The following is a 6,441-nucleotide window of genomic DNA, read 5'->3' on the forward strand; positions in this document are numbered from 1 at the left end:
CCTTGATGACGCATGATGCCCACACTCTCCTTGGTGAATTTCCACAAGCATCTCTTTTCCCTCTTCCGGTTCCACACATCTTTGCAGGACACCGGTAACACTCCTCTTGTACACTTCGTCATTGATGAATGTGTATGCTTTTGACCTCCTCTGGATTCTTCTTGATTCGTTTTCGTCAACCGGCAAGGTGCAGTCGATCAGGAATTCCTTAATAGGTTTAACCCAGGACGGTGTTTCTCGAACCAGGAATACCGGTACGTCTATGTCCATGCTATCCACAAACATTGCTTGTTCCGGTATGGGCGCCGCAGTCCACGGGTTTGCCGGAGCAGTCCCCGAGTTTGCCGGAGCAGTCCCCGAGTTTCCTTCGTCAATATCCATTGGCACAACATGCGACTCCGGTACAAAAATTGATTCCAATTCCGGACTTGGTTTGATTGACGGTGTTCTTAAATGAGCCAAGGCTGTTCCGGGAGGAATTTCCTGCCTCGATGAGCCCAGCTTTGATAAAGCATCCGCGGCTTCATTTTCAGCCCGTGGCACATGGTGAAACTCACACCCTTCAAAGAAGTCGGCAATATTTTGCACGTGAAACCGGTATGAAGCCATGTTGGCATCTTTTGCGTCCCAATCTCCGGAACACTGTTGCACCACAAGATCCGAATCTCCGTAGTAAATGATCCGGTGTGCACCGATCTCTTTTGCGACCTTAAGCCCATGAATCAGTGCCTCATATTCAGCGACATTGTTCGATGCCCTGAAATGTACTTGCAAAACATACCGGAGGTGATCTCCCTTAGGCGAGGTAAGTACCACACCGGCACCCAGACCCTCTTTGAGCTTGGATCCATCAAACTGCATTTTCCAGTACTCTAGCTTCTGTTCCGGTGGCTTGTATTGCATTTCCGCCCAATCGACTAGGAAATCAGCCAAAGCTTGTGATTTTATAGCATCTCTTATTTCGTATACCGGCACGTAAGGTGACAGCTGAATTGCCCATTTTGCAATCCGGCCGCTGGCATCCTTGTTGCACATGATGTCTGAAATTGGCGCTTCACTCACCACTTTCATGGGATGCTCTTCAAAGTAATGCTTGAGCTTCATGGCGGCCATGAACACGCCGTAGGTCATTTTTTGGAAGTGCGGGTAGTTTTGCTTTGAAGAGGAGAGCACCTCGCTCAGGTAGTATACCGGCCTTTGCACGGTTTTTCCTTCCTCATCTCGTTCTACCACAACCACAACACTTACCACCCGGTTTGTTGCCGCTATGTAAAGCAACATGGGTTCTCTTTCCAAAGGTGAGGCCAAGATAGGGGCCGTTGCAAGCATAGTTTTCAGCTCTTTAAACGCCGCGTCTGCCTGAGGGGTCCAGACGAAGGTATCGGATTTTTTCATCAATGCATATAGCGGTAGAGCTTTTTCCCCTAATCTGCTTATGAACCGGCTTAGCGATGCCAAGCTTCCGGTAAACTTTTGCACATCTTTGAGTTCCTGTGGTATAGCCATTCTTTCTATTGCCCGGATTTTTACCGGATTAATCTCAATGCCCCGGCTTGATACAAGGAAGCCAAGCAATTTTCCGGCTGGGACGCCGAAAGTGCATTTTGCCGGATTGAGTTTCATCCGGAACCTTCTTAGGTTGTCAAACGTTTGCCTGAGATCATCGATCAAGGTTTCTTTTACCTTAGTTTTTATCACGACATCGTCTACATAGACCTGCATGTTTTTCCGATTTGATCAAACAAGCATTTTTGCATACAGCGCTGGTACGTTGCACCAGCGTTGCGCAAACCAAAAGGCATAGTGACATAGCAATAAGCCCCGTGCGGGGTAATGAACGCAGTCTTTATTTGATCTTCCTTTTTCAGGGGAATTTGGTGGAATCCGGAATAAGCATCCAGGAAAGACAACAGTTCACAACCGGCAGTGGAATCAATCACTTGATCGATCCGGGGTAGAGGGAAAGGATCTTTTGGGCAAGCCTTGTTCAGGTTGGTGTAGTCGATGCACATGCGCCATGCTTTTGGAGCTTTTGCCTCCATGTTCTCTTCTTTTTTCTTTTCGACCAGCACCAGATTGGCTAGCCACTCAGTATGCAGTACCTCCACGATGAAATCGGCAACCAGTAACTTGGTAACTTCTTCTCCAATGATTTTTCTCCTGTCTTCAGCGAACCGGCGTAAAGGTTGTCGCACCGGCTTAGCATCCTTCCGGACGTTTAGAGAGTGCTCAGCCAGCTCCCTCGGAACACTGATACGTCTCCAACGTATCGATAATTTCTTATGTTCCATGCTACTTTATTGATGATACCTACATGTTTTATGCACATTATATGTCATATTTATGCATTTTCTGGAACTAACCTATTAACAAGATGCCGAAGAGCCGATTCTTTGTTTTACGCTGTTTTTGGTTTCAGAAATCCTAGTAAAGAAATATTCTCGGAATTGGACGAAACTTTCGCCCAGGGTCCTATTTTTGCACGAAGCTTCCAGAAGACCGAAGAGATAACGAAGTGGGGCCACGAGGCAGCCAGAGGGGTGGCCGGCGCGGCCCAAGCCCTGGCCGCGCCGACCTACCCCCTGGGCCCCTCGTGTGGCCCCTCGCGTTGACCCTCCGCCTACTTAAAGCCTCCATCGTGAAACCCCCAGTACCGAGAGCCACGATACGGAAAACCTTACTGAGACGCCGCCGCCGCGAATCCCATCTCGGGGGATTCTGGAGATCGCCTCCGGCACCCTGCCGGAGAGGGGATTCATCTCCCGGAGGACTCTACACCGCCATGGTCGCCTCCGGAGTGATGAGTGAGTAGTTCACCCCTGGACCATGGGTCCATAGCAGTAGCTAGATGGTCGTCTTCTCCTTGTTGTGCTTCATTGTTGGATCTTGTGAGCTGCCTAACATGATCAAGATCATCTATCTGTAATTCTATATGTTGTGTTTGTCGGGATCCGATGGATAGAGAGTACTATGATTATGGTGATTATCAATCTATTGTTTATGTGTTGTTTATGATCTTGCATGCTCTCCGTTATTAGTAGAGGCTCTGGCCAAGTTTTTGCTCTTAACTCCAAGAGGGGGTATTTATGCTCGATAGTGGGTTCATGCCTTCATTGAATCTGGGATCGTGACAGTAGGTTCTAAGGTTGTGATGTGCTGTTGCCACTAGGGATAAAACATTGATGCTATGTCTAAGGATGTAGTTGTTGATTACATTACGCACAATACTTAATGCAATTGTCTGTTGCTTAGCAACTTAATACTGAATGGGGTTCGGATGATAACCTGAAGGTGGACTTTTTAGGCATAGATGCAGTTGGATGGCGGTCTATGTACTTTGTCGTAATGCCCGAATTAAATCTCACTATATTTATCATATCATGTATATGCATTGTTATGCCTTTCTCTATTTGTCAATTGCCCGACTGTAATTTGTTCACCCAACATGCTTTTATCTTATGGGAGAGACACCTCTAGTGAACTGTGGACCCCGGTCCTATTCTTTACATAGCATACAATCTACTGCAATTGTGTTTACTGTTTTCTTTGCAAACATCTTCCACTCGATACGCTTAATCCTTTGTTACAGCAAGCCGGTGAGATTGACAACCTCACTGTTTCGTTGGGACAAAGTACTTGGGTTGTGTTGTGCAGGTTCCGCGTTGGCGCCGGAATCCCTGGTGTTGCGCCGCATCACATTTCGCGACCATCAACCTTCAACGTGCTTCTTGGCTCCTACTGGTTCGATTAAACCTTGGTTTCTTTCTGAGGGAAAACTTGCTACTGTGCGCATCATACCTTCCTCTTGGGGTTCCCAACGAACGTGTGAGTTACACGCCATCAAGCTCTTTTTCTGGCGCCGTTGCCGGGGAGATCAAGACACGCTGCAAGGGGAGTCTCCACTTCTCAATCTCTTTACTTTGTTTTTGTCTTGCTTTATTTTATTTACTACTTTGTTTGCTGCACCTAAACAAAACACACAAAAAATTAGTTGCTAGTTTACTTTATTTACTGTCTTGCTCTCTATATCAAAAACACAAAAAAATTAGTTACTTACATTTATTTTATTATCATGACTAGTCCTGTAGTTGTTACTCTATCACCTGGGGAATCAATCTTTACCTTTAAACAAGGGGTGAGGAGAGTTTTGAGAAAGCTTGGTCTAGAATTTTTGATTCATATAGTAGAACTGAACCTAAAATGCCTCTAAGTTTGCTTCTTAGTAACTTTTATTTTGGTCTTACTCTTCGTTATAGATACGCCCTAGATGCTGTAGTAGGAGGAGATTTCCTCCATTGTGATGGAGATCAAGCTTTTAATGCCATAAAAAAATTAGTCACATCATCTGGCTCTGCTAGTAACTTTGATTTATCTCTAGCTAGCATTCTTGATAGATTGAACACTCTTGAAACAAATATATCTTGTTTAAAAGAAGGGTACAACCATATTCGCGAATTTTATGATTATGTTCCACTAAGCTTTGAACCTTCAATGTGGGTGCCTACTATAAAAGTTACCATTTGTGATGAAATTTTTTATGCCCGCTGTGATATTATGTCTGAATTCTGCCTTATGCCTAAAAGCATTTATGAATCTTTGCCACTTTGGGAACTTACTGAAGGAGGAGAAGGAATAACTCTTACTGATAATTCTGTTATAATTCCTAAGGGAATAGCTGAAGGTGTTTTCACAACCTTCCTTGGAAGAACGGTATCCACTGATTATCTTGTCATTGAATGTGTAGGGACAGGACAAATTACGCTTGGAAGATCGCTGTTGAAACTCATGGGAGCAATCATAGATATGGGGAAGGGCACTCTAAATTTTACCTCTTCACCAGGATGCGGTCATGTATTCCCTAAACCAAAAAGTAAGAAGAGTAGGCTCAAAGCCTCTGGTAAGAATGTCAATGCTTCATCTCTCGACAATACTTGATTTGCACTTTCTGCGCCTAGCTGAAAGGCGTTAAAGAAAAGCGCTTATGGGAGACAACCCATGTTTTTACCTACAGCAATTTTTTGTTTTGTTGAGTCTTGGAAGTTGTTTACTACTGTAGCAACCTCTCCTTATCATGTTTTTGTGCCAAGTAAAGTTTCTATGTCAAAGTTGATGTTATATTTGGGATCGCTGCGCAGAAACAGCATTGCTGTCTGTCACGAATCTGGGCACAGTTCTATGTAGAAAATTCGAAAAAATCTGCCAATTTACGAGCGTGATCCTCAGATATGTACGCAACTTTCATTAGTTTTGAGTTTTTCCATTTGAGCAAGTCTGGTGCCAGCTGTAAATTCGTCTTTACGGACTATTCTGTTTTTAACAGATTCTGCCTTTTATTTCGCATTGCCTATTTTGCTATGTTGGATTTATTTCTTTGATCCACTAATGTCCAGTAGCATTATGCAATGTCCAGAAGTGAAAATAATGATTGTGTCACCTCTGAATGTGTGAATTATTAATTGTGCACTAACCCTCTAATGAGTTTGCTTGAAGTTTGGTGTGAAGGAAGTTTTCAAGGGTCAAGAGAGGAGAATGATATACTATGATCAAGAGGAGTGAAAGCTCTAAGCTTGGGGATGCCCCCGTGGTTCACCCCTGCATATTTTAAGAAGACTCAAGCGTCTAAGCTTGGGGATGCCCAAGGCATCCCCTTCTTCATCGACAACATCATCAGGTTCCTCCCCTGAAACTATATTTTTATTCAATCACATCTTGTGTTCTTTACTTGGAGCGTCGGTTTGTTTTTGTTTTTGTTTTTGTTTTTGTTTGAATAAGATGGATCCTAGCATTCACTTTGTGGGAGAGAGACACGCTCCGCTGTTGCATATGGACACATGTGTCCTTAGGCTTTACTCATAATGTTCATGGCGAAGTTTCTTCTTCGTTAAATTGTTATATGGTTGGAATTGGAAAATGCTACATGTAGTAATTCTAAAATGTCTTGGATAATGTGATACTTGACAATTGTTGTGCTCATGTTTAAGCTCTTGCATCATATACTTTGCACCCATTAATGAAGAAATACATAGAGCTTGCTAAAATTTGATTTGCATATTTGGTCTCTCTAAGGTCTAGATAATATCTAGTATTGAGTTTTGAACAACAAGGAAGACAGTGTAGAGTCTTATAATGTTTACAATATGTCTTTTATGTGAGTTTTGCTGCACTTGTTCATCCTTGAGTTTGCTTCAAATAACCTTGCTAGCCTAAACCTTGTATCGAGAGGGAATACTTCTCATGCATCCAAAATCCTTGAGCCAACTACTATGCCATTTGTGTCCACCATACCTACCTACTACATGGTATTTCTCCGCCATTCCAAAGTAAATTGCTTGAGTGCTACCTTTAAAATTCCATCATTTACCTTTGCAATATATAGCTCATGGGACAAAATAGCCTTAAAAACTATCGTAGTATTGAATATGTACTTATGCACTTTATCTT

This window comes from Lolium perenne, chromosome 5 (assembly GCF_019359855.2).
Source record: "Lolium perenne isolate Kyuss_39 chromosome 5, Kyuss_2.0, whole genome shotgun sequence".
NCBI classification, from domain to species: Eukaryota; Viridiplantae; Streptophyta; class Magnoliopsida; order Poales; family Poaceae; genus Lolium; species Lolium perenne.